The sequence below is a fragment of the Macrobrachium nipponense genome, chromosome 35 (genome assembly GCF_015104395.2).
Source record: "Macrobrachium nipponense isolate FS-2020 chromosome 35, ASM1510439v2, whole genome shotgun sequence".
Taxonomy (NCBI): domain Eukaryota; kingdom Metazoa; phylum Arthropoda; class Malacostraca; order Decapoda; family Palaemonidae; genus Macrobrachium; species Macrobrachium nipponense.
This window is the reverse complement of record NC_061096.1, coordinates 44790183-44811078: the sequence shown is the minus strand read 5'-3', so window position 1 is coordinate 44811078 and position 20896 is coordinate 44790183. Positions and strand designations below refer to the sequence as shown.

Below are 20896 nucleotides of genomic sequence, written 5' to 3'. Positions count from 1 at the left end.
ACCTTTTAAGGTATCCCTCAACACAAGAGACCGAGCTGAACCAGTGTCCCTCAAGAACTTTACTTTGATAATCTTAGATCCAAGAACAATTTTACCTGGCCATACATATTTGTCAAAATTGAGTCACAACTGTTTTTTATTAGAAGTATCACTACTACTATTATCTACCTTACTTACTAACTACAGATTTTTCCACTTGATTATCACAAGAACTGGACCTCTCAGAAATTAATGAAACTGCATTTTGGCCGTTTCTCTCAAGATATCGTCTACGGGCATTGCACTGGTTCTGGAAATGACCTGGCTTGTCACACCAAAAACAGGTTACTCTACATCCAGTACTTTTATTACCATTATTATTATTATTGTACCTTTGATTATTGCCAGAATTAGATGTACCTCTGTTAACAAAGACACGAGGGGGAGGAGACCCTCCTGAGAGACTACAACATTCCTACCATCTGGAAAAGAATTAGCATTATTAATCTTAGGTAATTATTGGAGTCAACGAAGGTGTTCTCCCCTCCTTCCACTACTGTGGGCACGGAAGAGGGATCATTTAAAACCCTGTACCCAAAGTTTAACCATTCTGCCAGAGCGATGGGTCAACACATATTCATCTGCCAACTGAGCGGCACTACTCAACTTCATAGCTTTGACCTTCTCAAGATGGACCCTCAACTCTTTGCTACATGCCTTTTTGAACTCTTCAAGGAGCAACAATTCCCGCAACGCTGCAAAAGACACCACTTGTCGGCTTTTCAGCCAGTCGTCAAATTGTTCCTCCTTGACCTGAGCGAAATCTACATAAGACTGTGAAGGATGTTTATTATAATTCCTAAATTTTAGGCGATAGGCCTCGGGAACCAGATAATAGGATTTTAATACCAGCGCTTTGACCTATGATAGTCCTGGCAATTCCCTCCTCCAAGGCATTGTACACCCGGATAGCCTTGCCCACCACCTACATTGTATTAAACAGTCCACATTTCGGAGGGCCAAGACAACCGGGCGGCAACACGCTCAAAGGCTTTGAAAAATTCAGGGACGTTGTTTTCATCAAAGACTGGCACCAATTTTAGTGCTGCACCTAAATTAAACCGTTCCTGGAACATACCTTTAGGGGAACTGACCAAATTGGCTCCCTGTAACCTAGCCATCTCTATATTCAACTTCACCATCTCTAACTCGTGACGCCTCACCCGCTCGTTCTCCTCAAATTCTATTTTCTTTAATTCAATTCGTTTAAAAATTAATATATTCTACCTCCTCCTTAGATTCACCCGAAGTATGAACAGAAGCCAGGGGTTCAACTGGCAAAGAATTAAGGGGGGGCAAAAATGGGTTATTAGACACATTAACCTTAGGTATATTCGAGGGACCTTCATAAATAATACCTGTACGAGGAGGATCCTCAAACAAAGTCAAACCAGCTCTCACGCTCAACCTATCCTCTTCCAAATCATCATTAATACTATCTTCACCATCACTATCTACTTCACTTTCACTCACCAAATGTTTGGCCTCAGCTAAATCCTGGGCAATCTTACCCTTCACAGCCTCCAATATATCTCTCTTAGTGCCCGCCGACTTCAGCGGAACACCCAACCACTGTGCACAAGCAACTAAATGTTTCCTATTTAAAACAGGCAAGTACTTCAGGACAGTCAGCAGACCCCAAAAATTCAGCTGGGTCAAAGTAAACTCTTCCATCTTGGCCAAAAATTAATAACTCAGGGAGAAAGGCAATACTACAAAATAAATATTGAAGAGATCACCCAAGTGTCGCTCCACAGACCAAATACCAGATACCCCGGAGTTACATCAATCCTGTCACGGTCGCCAATTGTTACGACCCTTGTTGGGCCGTGGTGCAGGTTTGTCTGCACTAAAGGATGTACACTCAGTGTTGTTACAGAGTATCCAGCAAAAATGGTCAATGGAGACGAAAACACTCAGGAAAACTCAACAATATTTATTAACAAAGAAAAATAATCAAAGTCAACCTTGTGACTGCCAAGGACAAACTCTAGTCCTTAAATAATCCCTTGGGATTCCTAACTTCTAAAAAAACTAAGCCCTAAACAGAGATAATAGAGAGAAACACATGAATGCAAATACATCAAAATATAAAATATAACTGGCCAGATCAAATGAATAACAAATTAACCAATACCTATAACTAAATAGGACAGGAAGGAAGGCGAAGAGTAATAGTGAGAAAACACTTAATCTCCTACCTATGTTTATAATCTAAACTTAGTATTATATAAACAAATATAAAAGCCACGAGGCTGTTAACATCATAAGAATTTATAATTATAATCAAACAAACAAAAGGGCAAATCCCAACTGTCTCAACAGTTCATTATAAGAGAACTATATATATAAATAATAATAACAACAACAACAAAAATATCTCCTCACACTCAGAAGGGGAGTCCGTGATCCAGGACTAATAATAAAGGTCTTGCCTTACAGTAGGCCGTGATCCAAATAATTTCAGAACTCTGCTGACAGGGGAGTACAGAAGCACCAGGAAGGAGGAGTCGAGAGGTCCTGCACGACCATACAAAAGGAACGCTTACATGGGATCGTCTCCCTACTTGACTTCTGACGGGCATCAAGGCCCCCACAGCTGCAATAACCAAGGCGTCCTGGAAAAGCAAATGCTTCTAACACCTCAGGAAAACTCTTCCACTGAGGTGGCAGTGAGATAAGTCCGCAAGTGGCACAAATCACCTGCAATACACGCAGGACGCAACACCGCAGGTGGCCAGAAGCGTACCTGCGAAGGACAGCACTCAAAGTACAGCGTACACAACACCGCAGGTGGCCAGATGTGTACCTGCGAAGGGCGGCTCAAAGTACTCCAAAAGCGTCGATAAAATATATTAAGAGCGGCAGCTGCAAACTCAAATCAAAAAGGGACAGCCTCTGTAGATAGCCCGAACTGTCTGCCCAAACACTCGCTCTGTCTCTTCTCACCTCCTTCACCGAGGACTCCAGTCACGTACCCAAACGTAAACAAAAAAGATACGAGTGTTAAAATGTTATTGTTATAATACAATTAAGTTTGTTCATACTTACCTGGCAGATATATATATAGCTGTATTCTCCGAAGTCCGACAGAATTTCAAAATTCGCGGCACACGCAGTGGGGCGGCCAGGTGGTGGTACCATTCCCGCCGCTGGGAGGCGGATATCAGGACTATTCCCATTTTCTATTCATATTTTATCAGTGCCACTGTCTCCTGAGGGGAGGTGGGTGGGCACTTTAATTATATATATCTGCCAGGTAAGTATGAACCTCCTTCACCGAGGACTCCAGTCACGTACCCAAACGTAAACAAAAAAGATACGAGTGTTAAAGGGTAATTCAAAAAACTTTAACGAGCGGGGAGGAGGCGCAAAATCACCACACTACAATTTAACTTTCGTAATATATATACAATACAAATTTCCTTAAAAATAAATACTTGAATACTAAATGCCTTAATATTAAATGTTAACAAAATCACAAGGTTGACTAAAAACTGAAAAATTACGTTAACATCTGATAATGGTTAAGTTGCGTTTTACCTCAAAAACTTGTGTCAGTCTTGGAGCGTCGTCTACCTTTTAATTTACCGAGCCGATGTAGCGAAAAGCTTATAAGATCTCAAAATGTTAGACTAAACAAGCCATTAGAATAATATTTATATAACTTATTTGTTGTTTGGTATTAGCTATAATATTTATTAACATATCTAATGTAAATCTTCAAACAATAGTTATTTCGTAGGTGTACGTATTTATTATATTGTATATTATAGTAATATGTGGTATATTTTTTAATAGTTTTTGTTACAATAATTGAATGCGTTTAGATCACAAATAAACTAAGGCGCTTCATATAACTTAAAAGTAATGCCACTTTAACAAAATCTAACTCATGTTGCTCTTAATTGAAAATGAGATCTTTGGAATTTTCAATAAATCTAAGTTTTGTAGCCTCGAATAGTTGTGCGTATTTCTTCCAAATAATTTAAATGTCACTACTTGGTTTATTTTCAATGTTTTATTGTTTCTTGTTAGTGGTTTTTCATGTTCAAAGAATATTACGTCTGCTACTTGTGATACCAAAAGCATCAAAGCCCTCTGGTTTCTCCTTTTTGAGGAAATCTTTGTTTTTATTATTATTTACATATTATTATTAAGTATGTATTATATATTTAAAAGCAAAACGTGGTATACGAATTTTTTTATATCGACAATAGTTGGTCAATTAAGACAATAGTTGTTTAGTTGTCCAGGCGCGGTAGACGATGGTCAGTAGCTAATGCTTTTATGTTTTTAAAAGTTTTCTTCATAGTATTCAATCCCCTTTAGACTACAACTAAATCAAAATTCACTGAGTAACTCTTATTGTATAATGCTTTGGTAAAATAAAGCTTATTCCACGTAAAATCGAACTTGATGTCTACGGTGTAGCCAAAAGAGTTGCTAATTACTATTAACATTTCGATTTCTGTTTTCTAGTTATGGTATCCGTCAATACGATTTATTTCCACATCTATTCAGCGTATATATTTATATATATATCTAGAGAGTGTGATGTACGTATATGAATGCTGAGAACGATTTGGCTACATTGAATTCAAGGTTACTTCAGTGTTAATGATTTGTGGTCGTTAGGCTGTGTTCTACTTCAAATCCTTGTGTCAGTTTTGGAGCGCCATCTACTTCTTATTTACCAAGTCGATGTAGGAAAAAGTTCTAAGATCACAAAATTTTAGACTAAATAAGCCATCTTAATGATATTTATGCAACTTGTTTATTGTTTTCTATTACCTGTGATACAATAGTTATTTCTGAGGTACTATAAGTTCATAAAAGTTGCCAACTATTATTATATTGTATATAATAATATATTGGATATTTGGTTTAATAGTTTTTGTTCCAATAATCGAATACATTTATACTACAAATAAACCAAAGAGCTTCATCCTACCTTATAAGTCATTCCACTTCTATAAAATCTAGCTTATCTTACCGTAAATTAGTCTTCGGAATTTTCATGGCTAAGTTTTCTAGCCATGAATAGTTGAGCATATTTATTCCGAAACGTTCAAATGTCATTTCATTTTTATCTCAACGTTTTTCAATATTATATTGTGTTTTCTTGTTATTAGTGTTTCACGTTTAAACATGTCGTCTGCTACCAAATTAGTTTTGCAGATCACCCTTCTGGTTTCTCCTTTCTTTCTGAGAACGTTTTTATGTTTTTATCATAATTTGCATATTATCATGGATTATTTATTGTATTTAGAAGTAAAACGTGGTATATAAATGTTTTCTATCGAAAATAGTACAATTAAGATGATAATCGTTTAGTTGTCCAGGCGTGGTAGACTACAGTCATTAGCTAATGTTTTTAATTTTATTTTTTTAATAGTTTTATTGTGGTATTCAATCCCATCTGCACCACAAATAAATCAAAATTCACTTAGGAATTCTTATTGTATATTGCTTTTGTAAAATATTACATAACCTATTCTACGTAAAGTCGAGCTTAATATCTTCGGGGTAAGCAAAAGACTTGCTATTGACTTGTCGATTTCGGTTTTATAGTTACAGTAACTATCAATAGATGTCCTTAGCGTCGGTTGCACGAAATTTCAAAGTGAGAACGAGCCTAAAATTAAATACGATAGTATAGCGAAAGTCTTAATAGATTGCGTGGAAAGTATATTTATATTTATAGGTATTAATTCATGGTATAATATGAATGAAACTACGTTTTATAAATATTTTTTATCTGAATGCTACGGCATTATTTGACAGCAGGGATTATGGCGAATTATCATCTTGAAAATTGGCTGCCAGCAACTGCCAGTGCGGAATACGCCACCCCGTGGCCTGTGATCCATCATCCATGATCCTACCCCTGTCTAAACTAGACTAGAGTCAGTCCAAAACATAAAGACTCTGACCATCCCCAGCCCAAGGCAATGAGTGCTAAGAAGATTGGTGTCATGGCAGTTAAACAGTTGTATTTGGAAAATATAAATTCTTGCTGTCTTGACGCAATGTAAGTTATTTTACTTTCACACTGGCACATGATTTAAAAAAAATGTACGCATTTTCCTAGTACTACCTATTACCTTATTAGGATGGGGTAATTTGTTAATTTGATGATTCTTTTAATCTGGACTGGCCACTGCTGAAGTGTCTATGTTGTCTTGGGCACAAACCTGTAACATAGCTAAACTGCCTTACTGCAGGTGAAAGATAGATAGCAAGTAATAAGCCTCATTTAAATGGCGTGTTTGCTTAGCAAATTTGTCATAAGCTAGGTAGTAGGTTTCCGTCAGTGTTGAGGGTAGGCGTTTAACCAGTTTGGGTCACAGAAGCCCACCATTAGACCATGTGAGTAAAGATATAAACTAGTATAGCTATACCTATAGTATAGGCCTAAATGTCAAGCACGTGACCCAAAGGCTAGTGTATTTTTCCAACCGATTGCATGTTGTGTGTAGGTGGAGATTTCCTCCATTTTTTACATTAGGTATTTAAGTATACCTACAATGTTCAGCCAGCTTATCATTAGGCTAGGCAGGGCAAGGCTTGATTTCCAGTGGCAGAGGCCTAAGAGTTGGAAGGTTAACTGGCTAGGGGTTGACTGTGCATATAGGTAATTAAGGTTAAGTGGCATGGGGTTGTCTGCTCATACAATTAAGGTTAAGTTGCTAGGGGTTGACCACGGACACAATTAAGGTTAAGTGGTCAGGGGTTGACTGTGCATACAATTAAGGTCAAGTGGCCAGGGGTTGACTGCACATACAGTTAAGGTTAGGTGGCTAGGGGTTGACTGCACATACAATCAAGTTCAAGTGGCTTGGGGTTGACTTGAGTAAATAATTAAGGTAAGTGGCTAGGGGTTGACCACACACAATGAAGGTTTGGTAAGTGGCTAGGGGTTGACCATGCATACAATGTAGGTTAAGTGGCTAGGGGTTGACTGTGCATACAATGTAGGTTAAGAGGCTAGGGGTTGACTGTGCATACAATTAAGGTTAAGTGATTAGGTGCAGACCGCGCATACAATGAAGGTTAAGTGGCCTAAGGGATGCACACACAACAAGAAGGTTTTTAAGTGGTAGGGTTGACCTGACATACAATGTAGGTTAAGTGGCTAGGGAGTTAAACCGTGCGATATGCCTACAATGCACACACAATGAAGGTTAAGTGGCTAGGGGTTGACCATGCATACAATGTAGGTTAAGTGGCTAGGGGTTAACCGTGCATACCTACAATGCACACAATGAAGGTTAAGTGGCTAAGGGATGCACGCACACAATGACGGTTAAGTGGCTAGGGGTTAACCGCACATACAATGTAGTTTGTTCATGAAACTTATCTGTCCAGATATATATATAGCTGTATTTTCCGAAGTCCGACAGAAATTAAAAAACTTACGACACACGTATGGGAGTCAGGTGGTTAGTACCCATTCCCGCCGCTGGGAGGCGGGTATCAGGAATCATTCCCATTTTCTATTCATAATTTTTCTGTCGCCGGTGTTGTAAACACAGTTTTCAGCACCTCCGTCTTGAATTTAGGAAACTTGGCTACTATAAGTACCCCTTTTTGATTTTTTGGTATCTTGACTTTTGGATCGGTGGCTAGGCACACGTTGATTGTGGATTTGATTGATTTTGGCTTGATTTCTCTTTAAATAAGATGTCTGGTTCTAGTTCGGCTAGCGCCAGGTTTTGTACCAAGAGTGATTGTCGAGGTAGGCTACTGAAAGCATCAGTGGACCCTCATACTTTGTGTAAGAGTTGCAGAGAGCATGATTGTATGTATGAAAGTCGCTGCAAGGAATGTGAGTGTCTTTCTGATTCTGGATGAGCGTATGAGTCCTATCTGCGTAAGCTTGAACGGGATAGGTTAAGGAGGTCTTCCTCCAGGAGCGTTTCAGGTAAACGTCAGGAAGTTCATGTTTCTCCTACTAACCCTCCTTTAATCACTACTCCTAACCCTGTAGTGTTGCCTTCGGGCCCTGAATCAGTGTCTGTGGAGGGTAATACCCTTACACTTATCTTAGTCGATTCGTAATTTAGAATCTAAAGTGCTCGCCTTAGAAGGCAAAAGTGAAGGTGCAAAGTGCAGTGACAGTGCTCCTTCATTGGTGGAGGGTGCGTCAGATCGGCCCCATTTCGCCTCTAGGCCTAGACCGCTGCCGGACTCCCAGGTTTCAGGGAGAGGGCATGTCGAAAGCCGCAGGAGGGTTACGGGGAACGCCCACCGATCTGACGTGCCTTCGGCAGTATCTGTTGACGTTACACAGACTGCCAAGGAGCGTGCGCGTGCACGCCTCCTGAAAGAGTGTTTCTCTTCTTCAGAGGCTTCCTCCCCGCACAAGGGGTGGAGCTCTCATTCTATTTCACGCCCGCTGAAAAGGAGCGTTGGTGATCGTGACGCTTCACGTCCAGTTTTGGCTCTCGAGAGGCGATCATCGCCTGAGTGTGTGTTCGCTGCCTTCCCGCCACAGAAGAAGCGTAAGGAGTCATCGGATGATGACTTTGTTGAGCGCCCCAGTCGCTCTCGAGCGCGTGCTACGGCAGTTTCTGGGAGAAGGAAGAAGGCGTCCCCTCGCCCCTCGCCTTCTCACAGGATCAGCCCGTCACCTGACAAGGAATCCTCTCCTACTGAGAAGATCCTGCGCTCTTTGCAGCAACAGCTTACTGATGCTCTTGCTAAGAAAGGGACGCAAACCACGTCCCCAGGAGAAAGGATGACCGTCTACGCTGTGAAGAGATCTAAGAAGGTCTCCCTCTCCCTCTCCTCGCTCGTCTATCTCTCCACTTTCTTCGCCTGCTAGAGTTCGTGCGACTCCCCAGCGGCTCTCTGGAGAACGTGAAGAGGATTTTGCCTCGCTCGGCGCATGAAGCGGTATTAACCCGCTCGTAAGCTTGCGGTGCGAGAGCTCGATACTTGCGTGAGCGCTTCGGTGCAAGTTCACGTTCCTGACGCTCGGTCGGAAGCCAAGCGAACGCCAGTGGCATCTAAGAGTGCACCAGCTGAAGCAGAGCGCGCACGAGATGTTAAGCGCGCATTAGTAAATGTCATTCGCACGCCAGTGGACGCCAAGCGTGCGCCAGTGGACGCCAGCGGCGCGCGAGTGGACGCCAATCCCGCGCTAGTTGCAGCCAGGCGTGGCGCCAGTGGACGCCAGGTATGCGCCAGTGGAACGCCAGGTGTGCGCAGTGGACGCCAGGTGTGCGCCAGCGGACGCTGGGGTGGACGAAGATGTGGAGTTTCGTCGCCTCCCACCTGTTTGTGATGAGACTTTGCAAGTTACTTCGGGTCTTAGAGATACGACCGGAGTTTCTTTTAATGAGTCAGCTTTACCTTCCACTTCACAGCAACGCGCCTCTTGGAAACTTAGACCAGATGGTCCTTGGTCCAGCCTATTTGCCTCCAACTTCACCTGTGTCGGATGCAGAGGTTAGCGACGCTTCGGTTGAAGTGGATGATGATAAACCTTTGGCGCAGTTCTCTTCCGACTACCAGGTTTTGACCCGCCTTCTTCAATCAGAGTTTGGAGAGACGTTTCACCCGGAAGCTCCTCGCTCTCCTCCTTCACAACTTTCTTCTTCCAAGATCAACAAGGTCTCGGCATTCGTCAGAATGAAGAAGTCCCTTTCAACTAAGAGGGCTCTTCGTAAGGTCCATGACTGGATGGAGCCAAACGGAACTCCCAGGGAAAGACTTCTTTGCCCTGCCACCTTCGAGACTTAGTGGGAAGGCTGGCATTTGGTATGAGACGGGAGAAGACGTAGGTATTAGACTTCCCTCGTCAGCCCAAGGAGACTTCGCCAGCATTGTGGATGCCTCGAGGAGGTCTCACCTGTCCTCTTCGAAAGTTTCCTGGTCAACTACGAAATGGACTACCACCTTAAAGGCCTCTTTCGGACGTTAGAGGTCTTCAACTTTCTAGATTGGTGTTTGGGAGTTCTGGATGCCAAGTCTAGGAGTTCCGACTCGATTAGTCTGGGGGAGCTGTCCAGCGTAATGTCGTGTATGGACAAGGCCGTCAGAGATGGTTCGGAGGAGCTTACAGCTCACTTTTTGCACGGCTCTTGAAGAAGAGATCCCTGTTTTGCAATTTTACAGCTAAATCTGTTTCTCCGTCACAGAAAGCAGACTTGCTCTTCGCTCCTTTTCGGATCATCTCTTCCCCCAGGCTATGGTAAAAGACATTGCGACCAGTCTTCAGGAGAAGGCCACGCAAGATCTCCTCGCACAATCTTCAAGGAGACCTGCGGTTCCTTCGTCCTCGGAGTTTCGATTCTCAAGAAATCGAAGCCCTTTCGAGTAGTTCTTCCTCGAGACCAGCCCCTCGAGGAAGAGGCACGTCTAGAGGCAGAGCCACTGCGCTGGCCAAGAACAAGAAGTGAAGCAGAAGTCCTTCAGTCACCGGTTGGAAGCCAGGCTTCAGCTTTTTGCGCAAGCCTGGGAAGAGAGAGGTGCGGACAAATGGTCCGTGGCATCTTAAAGAAGGGTTACCGTATCCCGTTCCTGAAACCACCCCCGCTGTCTACGACACTCAGGGACATGTCTCCTTCCTATCGGGGAGAAAAGCAACAAGTGCTTTACGATCTGTTAGATCAGATGATCGTGAAAACACGCCGTAGAACAGGTCTCCGACTTGAATTCCCCTGGATTTTACAACAGACTGTTCCTGGTGCCAAAGCAGTCGGGGGAATGGCGACCGGTACTTGATGTCAGCAACCTGAACCTCTTTGTTTTCATCAAGCAGAGGTTCAAGATGGAGACACCTCAGTCAGTATGGGAGCCTTGAGACCGGGGGATTGGATGGCTTCACTAGATCTCCAGGACGCGTATTTCCACGTCCCCATCCACCCCCAGTCCAGGAAATACCTGCGGTTTGTCCTGAAAGGAAAAGTGTTTCAATTCAGGGCCTCTCTGCTTTTGGACTCAGCACTGCTCCCATGGTATTCACCCTACTGATGAAGAACATTGCGAGGTGGCTTCATCTTTCCAATGTCAGGATCTCTCTACCTGGACGACTGGCTCGTACGAGCCGCCTCGAAAGACGGTGGTGTCTGGAGGACCTTCACACGACTTTGGCGTTAACGAAGTCCCTGGGGCTTCTGGTGAACCTCGAAAAGTCACATCTGACCCCTTCTCAGTCTTTAGTCTATCTGGGGATTCAGATGGACTCAGTGGCTTTTCGGGCTTTTCCGTCCCAGGGGCGACAACTAGATTGCCTAAGCAAAGTGTCAACCTTTCTGGGGAAGGAATCATGCTCGGTGAGGGAATGGATGAGTTGCTGGGGACCATTTCCTCACTGAGAAGTTTGTTTTTTCCCTAGGGAGGTTGCACCTCAGACCTCTTCAATTCTTCCTTGCCGACAATTGGAAGCACAAAAACACTTTGGATTCGATTCTGGTATTATCAGAAGAGGTAAAGGAACACCTAAGATGGTGGACCGACCCTTTGAAGCTCGCAGAGGGTCTTTCCCTCAAGCTTCAGAACCCCGACCTAGTGTTGTTTTCCGACGCGTCTTCCACGGGTGGGGAGCAACACTGGGGGGGAAGGAAGTGTCAGGCACCTGGAGAGGGGAACAGGTGTCCTGGCACATAAACCTCAAGAGCTGCAGCAGTTCATCTGGCGCTCCAGTTCTTTCAGAACGAAGTCTCCGGCAATGTGGTGCAGATCAACTCGGACAACACCACAGCCCTGGCATACCTCAAGAAACAGGGAGGAACCCACTCTCGATCCCTGTTCTTCCTTGCAAAGGAAATCCTGTTATGGGCGAAGGCACACGACGTCTCTATACTGACGAGATTCATATCAGGGGTAGAAAACGTCCGTGCAGATCTGCTCAGTCGACAAGGTCAACTTCTGCCGACGGAGTGGACTCTTCATCAGGAAATATGCCAGAGGTTGTGGAAGTTATGGGGATGTCCTCTCGTAGACATCTTCGCAACTTCCAGGACAACGAGACTCCCGCTGTACTGTACTGCTCTCCAGTTCTAGACCCCCAGGAGTCAGTAGCAGTTAGCACGCCCCTTTCTTTGCGGGGACTGGACGGGACTAGACGTATATGCCTTTCCCCCGTTCAAGGTCCTAGGGAGATGATAGAAAATTCGCGGCAATCAGAGGAACGAGGATGACTCTCATCGCCCCCTTCTGGCCAGCGACCGACTGGTTCACAGAGGTCATGTCCTTTCTTGTAGACTTTCCGAGGACTCTGCCTCCAAGGATAGATCTACTCAAACAGCCCCACTTCGAGAGGTATCACAAAAACCTCCCCGCTCTGAGTCTGACTGCGTTCAGACTATCCAGAAGTTGGCCAGAGCGAGGGGTTTTTCAGACCTGTGGCGAAAGCAATTGCAACGGCTAGAAGACCTTCTTCTATTGCCGTATACCAATCCAAGTGGGCTGTTTTCCGGAGCTGGTGCAGGAAGAAAGACATTTCCTCCACCTCTACCTCTGTGAGCCAGATCGCAGACTTCCTTCTCTACTTGAGAAATGAAGTTCGCTTAGCGGTACCTACGATAAAAGGCTACAGAAGTGTGCTTTCTGTAGTCTTTAGGCATAGAGGACTGGACTTAGCCAACAACCAGAGACCTTCATGATCTTCTAAGTCTTTCGAGACTTCGAAGGTACCTCAACCAAGAGTCCCTTCTTGGAATTTAGACATTGTTCTAAAGTTTTTGATGTCCAGTAATTTTGAACCGCTCAACTTAGCTTCGCTTAGAAACCTTACAAGGAAGACACTTTTTCTAACTGCTCTGGCGACGGCGAAGAGAGTTAGTGAGATCCAGGCTATAAGCAAGCATGTTGGGTTTAAGAACTCGGATGCGGTTTGTTCTTTAAGCCCTATGTTCTTAGCAAAGAACGAAAACCCGTCCAACCCTTGGCCCAAGACATTTGAAATCAAGGGTTTGACAGAGATCGTGGGTAATGAGCCAGAGAGAGTCCTGTGCCTGTCAGGGCTCTCAAATTCTATTTAGACAGAACGAAGGACTGTAGAGGACCTTCGGGCAACTTGTGGTGCTCGGTTAAGAAGCCCGATCTTCCCATGTCAAAGAACGCGCTTTCTTTCTTCTTGAGAGACACCATTAAGGAAGCTCATTCACATGTAGTGATAGTGACATGAAGCTTTTAAAAGTGAATGCCCACGAGGTGAGGGCTATTTCGACTTCGATAGCCTTTCACAGAAATATGGCACTCAGTGACATTTTGAGTGCCACATATTGGCGGAGCAACTCGGTGTTCGCTTCACACTACCTGCGGGAGGTGAAAGCGACATACGAACATTGCTCGTCGCTTGGACCATACGTCGCTGCCAGGACACCCCTGTTTTGGGGGGCAGGAGGTAGCACTCATCCTTTCCTTTAGTGGTTAGATGAGCTTTTAATTGTGTTTTTTTTTTTTTGGTTGTGGGGTTGACCGCCCGAGGCGGATCTCCCTTCTTTAGTCTAGTTTAGTGGTATACCTTTGGTAGACTAGGCCAGGTGGTTTTTTTTACTTCGTTGCCCTCAGTGTATGGTCAATGGTCTAGTCACATCGTGGTCACGCCCCCGTTGACAGATCATCTTGAGTGCACCAGCTATATAGGTCTCTACCTCGCTGGCAACTCTTATAGCACAAGCAGACTTACGCGGCAGTAACCACGAAGTCAGCTATGCTAACAGGTAAGGAATCAAGATATCATTTATCTGCATATATATGTTTCTAAAAAATCTCTATTCTGTCTACTCCCACCACCAAAGGTGGGATTCAGCTATATATATATCTGACAGGTAAGTTTCATGAACAAAATGATATTGTAATGATACAATTAAGTTTGTTCATACTTACCTGGCAGTATATATAATTAAGTACCCACCCACCTCCCCTCAGGAGACAGTGGAAATAAAAATTATTCAATAGAAAAATGGGAATGATTCCTGATACCCGCCTCCCAGCGGCGGGAATGGGTACTAACCACCTGACTCCCACTACGTGTGTCGTAAGTTTTTTAATTTGTCGGACTTCGGAAAATACAGCTATATATATATCTGCCAGGTTAGTATGAACAAACTTAATTGTATCATTACAATATCATGTTAAGTGGGGTTGACCATGCCTACAATGTAGGTTAAGTGGCTAGGGGTTGACTGCACATACAATTAAGGTTAAGTGGCCAGGGCTTGACCATGCATACAATGAAGGTTAAGTGAAGGGGCTAGGAGTTTACTGCGCATAATTAAGGTTAAGTAGCTAGGGGCTGACTGCACGTACAGTTAAGGTCAAGTGGCAAGAGGTTGGCTGCACATGTAATTAAGGTTAAGTGGCTAGGGGTTGACTGCTCGTACATTTGAAGGTGGCAGCCTGTTGTACCTAACTCCGAGGGTAGATGACTGAATGGTGACGTAACAGCCACTGCTCTCAGAACATGGCCTCTTCCTGAAAAATTGCTTGAATTATGCCATTTCGTAATTTTGGAGAAAACACTTACTACTTGAGGAGCATAGGTGTGTCTGTTTGCTGCTAGGATGGGCCACAACTCGACTGATGTTCACGGCAGCGAATTAAAGTACTTTTTCGGGAAGGTAGCCACATTCTGGGATCAGTGGCTACTATGTTGCTGCTCGGTCATTTACCCTTTGCAAATCCATCCAAGTATGGGAATAGGGTAGGATTTTACTTTAAACTATTATTTGATAGTGGATTTCTTACACTCTGGACTTGTCTCCATAACATGATTAGTACAAAACTTATGCGCCAATCTATCATAAATTTACTGATAGTGATATATCTACTGTATAGGACTGTTGTTCGTGTTTAACCTTTCATTCCAGTGGAACTGGAGCTGGTATTAAAGTAAAACTTCCCCCTACTTTGTACCCGATATCCATTTGGTTGATAGTTACACTGGCTGCCCTAGCCCATAACCTCTGTTATGAGCTAATTATTGTGCCAAGTAAGCTTGTTAATTAATATGCATAGTTAATCCAAAAATCCACTGGGACCAATATCGTGTGACTTAACTAGTTTGTAAATGGTGACAATATTATGTTAAATAATATGTCCATGTTCCTTGTCATTTTACAGTTTTTGGAGCAAAACTAGATTTTGTGTGACTTTGGGTCATTTATCAGTTGGCTGCCAATAAGGCATTACATAGAATTTACTTAAATTGATTGTATAACCTTTAAACAAATTATATACTTTTTCTTAATATACAATCCAACTTATGTCTAAATTTACACAAAATTAATCCTCATCATAAAGTAAACTCCATCAAGGGTTATACGTTATTTACGTAGATGAAACGTGACATAAAAGTTTTAAAATGAGTAATATTACAGTGGCCTATGCTGCTGCAGTTAAAGTTTTGGACAGTGTTATGTCTGTGAGCATGTGAACATTAATTATGGGAATTTTAGCTAGCCTTGATAATGGGGCTGCAGAATCTAACAAGAAAAGGGGAATGCAAGGTTGCCAGAGTGATAGCCTGAGTAAGTGAAAATTAAATTATTTACAATTTACAGAATAACTTTAACAGCAAAAAGAATACACAGTATCACTCAGTTCAATAGAATCAGTGCACCGAGGAAATATTCTGAAAAGGGGTACTCTGTCCCCAGGTAAGTCACTAAAGAATGATGGGCAAAGTACTTCATTGATGTTGAATTCATGTGTAAGTGTTACATTTAAAAATATATATATTCCATATATAAATAAGCCGATGACCCAAGGGGTCACTGTTGAGATAGCAAGGAGTGTGATAGGGACTGATAAAAGAATGCAAGCTAAGCCTTGGTGTGCTGTATCAGCGCCCTGGTTTGCATTTGCCTGTGGTAATCAAATTCATTGTTGTGAAAAACAGGTCATAGTGCTTTCGCCTGAGAACATGTTGACCTATAACCCACAGACGACTGCGTGACTTCCTCTCATATGTTCGTCTGTCTATGTTAGTGTGCTGACCTAAGCTTTGCTTTCCTATGATTTTGTAAATGCATTGTAACTCAGAACTCTCCTTCCTCTCCTAGAATCAAGTTCTCTTAACCACCTTCTTGCCTCTACTCAAGAGATGTAGTTTCGCAAATATATTAAGTTTATCATCATAAGTGTGAAACATCTTCGCTTGTATACCCAAAGAAGATATTGACTTAGAAATTATCGTCGCAATCTCCGACAAGGATGGGAAGTATACAAACAGATACTTGCGTACAACATCGCAGGTCTTAATAACCCACAGGGTGCCTTATTATACAAAGGCCCAGCCCTACACATGCACACTTGGGTCAGGACAAACTCGCCTTACCCAAATAGCAATGGACATTGACTCCTGAAAGGCAGAGAGATGTCTGATGAGTATAAATTTACCTCAAGATACCTATCATATGAACATTAAAGAGCAAGATTTGAGGAGGTAATTAATTCACCTCTTGTTATTGCCAAGGGGAATAATTACTTCATTAATTCACTGAATTCAAGTAACACTTTACAAAGATTTTACACTGCCCTTGTAGGTTAACAAGGGAAGGAATAATGAGAGGTGAAAACAGGTCCAGAGAGAGAGAGAATAAGGTTAAGGGCAGATTCCTCTCGATCTGCAGACGTACCTGATGCAATTTGTTTATGCTCTAGTAAAAGCATGAGTGGAGCTCTTCCTGCGTTAAGTAGGCAGAATCAATGGGTGCTCAGAAACGGCTGTCAAAGGTGAGAGGGAGGTCCACCCTGGAGAACTCTGTTAAGGAGACTTGGGAAGGAGGTTGTTCTTTGATCATCTCTCTTGCTACTGACTTGCCTTTGGTCAGTCATCAAATCTCTTCTACAAATGGACCCTCCGGCAGTTTTCCTCATACAATTGTAGAACACGAAAGAAATTGTGAGAAAGGAAAACAGAACAAGGAGTTTATTATGTGATTGCTTTTTTTAAATTAAATTCTTCAGCCTTTCTCCAATGATTGATTGCCTTATTCCTCTCACTTTAAAGGTTAACTTATTGAATATGCAATTTTAACAAGCCCAGAAACTGTTTTGCTAGATACAGAATAAAAACTTGAATTGTTCAATTGTAGGGAAACCGATGGTCTTCCATTTTGCTCATCAGTAGCTCTTCAGTTTTGTCCTTTATTCTTGATTTTTATGCTTATATTTTTATTTTTAACTAATATTTAGGTCTTTTTGTGTGTGCTATTATACAGTACCACCATTATAAGTATTCAAGATTTAAACACGAACCAAACTTGTCAGTAAGCCCATAGTTGAATGCCAGAAGGAATGATAGTCAGTCAGTATTCATTGGTGACTTAACCCAGTTTTGTTATAAGTGACTTACCAGGCAATTATATAGCTGTAAGCTTCCTACCACAGCAGTCCAAAATTCAAGTTTCATGATAAGTGCTGTCATCGCTTGTGTAGCATCATATTTATTTTTTTGAGTTTTTACCATTTGTTATTTAAGTCTTCACTTGCAGATGTTTTCATCATATAATGCTACAGCATGTTCTTAATTAATTTGCCTCTTCATATCCAGGGTTGTTCCAATAAGGTTTGATTGGAGGAGTATATTAGCAATCTTGAACTCACAAGTAAGGATTTTTTTGAAATTCGTGAAGAATCATAGTTGTGTACCCCCAAACTTTGTAATGTTGTATCTACAGAATGTTATCTTAATACTGTACAGTAGTTAAGGCCATTGACAAATACAAAAAAGCAGAAACATAATGAAACAAATTCACACAAAAGCAGAAACGTAATGAAATGACTCCACACGATCCAGAGCACCTCGGTGGCGTGATTGGTATGGTATTAGCGTCCCACCGCGGTGGTCGCGGGTTCGATTCTCGGCCATTCCATTGAGGAGTGAGAGATGTGTATTTCTGGTGATAGAAGTTCACTCTCGACGTGGTTCGGAAGTCACGTAAAGCAGTTGGTCCCGTTGCTGAATAACCACTGGTTCCATGCAACGTAAAAACACCATACAAACAAACAAACGATCCAGTATTTCCATTTCTTACTCCCTGAATGTATCGAGTAAGCTGATGCACATAGCTTTGTGAAACATCAGCTTCTGCTGGAGGTGTCTCATTGGCTGATTAGGCATTTAAGTTGCATTGCCCAGTTTATTTGTCAAATACTATTGTTATGGTATGGGGATAGTGTTAATCATAATAATACATGTAGTACACTGAAGTAGTTTCATTGTTAAACTGAAACCTTGAAAAGTTAATTAAAGGAGCTGACAAGTTTTACAACTTCTCTTGTTTATTACAGATTCTTGGATGCTGTCCATACTCAAGATCCATGAAGATTTTATTCCAAATCAAATTTGTCATAGACCAGATATCCGCAACCTCCGGCCCACGGAACCACTTCCAACTTAACAACTGGACACTGATTATTATCTAACAGCTGTTACTAGTTTAAGGTGTCAAACCATCCATATAGTACACATTTGACATCATGGCCTCCCCCTCAGAGAAACTGCATAGCTGTCCAAAAGGTTCCCAACCCCTGACCTAGTGTTAAAATTGGAATTTTTATGAGGATGTAATAATTTCTTAAGTACTAGTTTGTTTTTGTTCATAACAAGGGAAAACATTGCTTCATTTTTATTTTTTAAATATTTTATTAATGGCCTTTTTCTGCTGGTGGCTATTTGTGAGTCAACATGCAGTTGTAGTTATTGGTGTTGGCAGGTTGAAGTTAAGAAATTGGTAGTCAAGAAACTTTGAGTGTCTTCATTTGGTTTTCACTCTCCACATTTGGTTTCATACTAATATCTTCTAACTTAATTCACCAGTCTTCTTTGGTGAAGGCCAATGACAAATACAAAAAAAGCAGAAACATAATGAAACGACTCCACACAATGATCCGGTATTTACAACATATTTACATATTTACAACATATACCTGGAGGTATCAAAGACTGATTAGGCGTTAAGTTGCATTGCCTAGTATATTTGTCAACTACTGTTGTCATGTGTGGGGATAGTATTAATTAATCATAATAATAGTATACTAGTAGTTTCATTGTTAAATTGAAACCTTGTAAAGTTAATTGAACAAAGGAGATTACAAGTTTTACAACTTTTTTACAACTTCTCTTGTGTATTACAGATTCATGGATTCTTTCCATACTCAAGATCCATGAAGACGTTATTCCAAATCAAATTTGTCGGACCAGATATCTGCAATCTCTGGCCCATGGAACCACTTCCAGCTTGCCATCATAACACCTGGACATTGATTATCTAACAGTTGTTACCTAGTTTAGGGTATTAAGCAATCCATAGAGTACATTTGATATCATTCTCCCCCTCAGAGAGACTGCATAGCTGTCCGAAAGGTTGCCAACCCCTGTCCTAGACAGTCAAAATTGAAATTTTTCTGAGGATGTAATTGTGAAGTAGTTTGTTACTGTTGAATACAAGTGAAAACATTGCTTAATTTTTGTAATATTTGATTAATGGCCTTTTTATGCTAGTGGCTCTTTGTATGATTCGACATGCAGCTGTAGTTACTGTGTTAGCAGGTTAAAGTTAAGAAATCGGTAAAATCTAGAAACTTTCTCTTCATTTGGTTTAGTGTTTATATCTTCTAACTTAATTCGGCATGTTCCTCTGGTGAAAGCCACTGACAAATACAAAATAGCAGAAACTTAGCGAAACAGCTCCACACAATGATCTGGTATTTATTTTTACAATATATATCATTTGTTACGGCGTGAACGTGTTTAAGCTTGTGCACATTGCTGTGAAACGTAGCCTCTGCTGGAAGTGTCACAGGCTGATTAGGCATAAGTTGCATCGCCTAGTTTTTCAACTACTAAACCTATGTTGTGGAGATAGTGTTCATCATAATAATAGTGCGCTGTAGTAGTTTCATTGTTAAACTGAAACCTTGAGAAGTTAATTGAACAAGAGATTACAAAGTTTACAACTTCTCTTGTCCATTGCAGATTCTTGGTTTCTGTCCATACTCAAGATCCATGAAGACATTGTTGCTAAAGGCCTGTCCACTCGTATGGGCCTGATCGGCGTGCTCCGGGGTTGACAGGCAAATTCTGGCAGGCTTACCTGTGAATGTATGTTGTCCACACAGGTGAAGCGATGGAGAGGTGAGCGTGCCAGACGATGCCAGTAGTGTGTTCAGTGCGGTACGATAAACATGGTGCCATATCACAAAGAAGATTATAATGGTGGTCGCAGGTTTGATTCTCAGCCATTCCATTGAGGAGTGAGAGATGTGTATTTCTGGTGATAGAAGTTCACTCTCGACGTGGTTCGGAAGTCACGTAAAGCCTTTGGTCCCATTGCTGAATAACCACTGGTTCCATGCAACGTAAAAGCACCATACAAATAATATATTGTGTAGCATGGTAATTGCTTTGTGTGTGATGAAAAAGAAGAGATTATGGTGGAAAGAATGACACTAAAAAAGAAATGTATAAGGTTAACGTATGTCTGCCAGGGTCGAAGCTCAAGCCATTGGGCACCACCATGGTGATTTTGCTACAAGACCCATCGGGCAATTTGACGGTTTGTCCGTTAAGTGTGCCCGTTAGAGGGGAGGTCCGCCGATCAGGCCCGATCATCTGGACAGGCCTTCACCCAAATCAAATTTGGACACTGATTATCTAACAGTTGTTACCTAGTTTAAGGTGTTCTGCAATCAATATAGTAAATTTGATATGACAAGGCACCATTGTGATCTCACCATACTCAACCATACATTGTAACTCTGTAGTTAGCTTTGTATTTGTTAAATTCTTAAACTTGAAAGCATCTGACTAGGCACCATTGTGATTTTGCCATACTTAACCATACATTGTAAATCTTAGTCACCAGTAATTAACTTTGTTATTGTTAAATTC

The 20896-nt window shown here is 41.9% G+C and overlaps 1 long non-coding RNA gene across 1 annotated transcript; it reads left to right on the top strand.

Moving 5' to 3' along the window:
- The first annotated feature begins 5873 nt into the window (after positions 1-5873).
- On the top strand, positions 5874-19270 carry LOC135208729 (uncharacterized). The gene is made up of 2 exons (XR_010313209.1): positions 5874-6073; positions 18295-19270. It is a non-coding gene; the product is annotated as an uncharacterized LOC135208729 (long non-coding RNA).
- The last annotated feature ends 1626 nt before the right edge of the window (positions 19271-20896 follow it).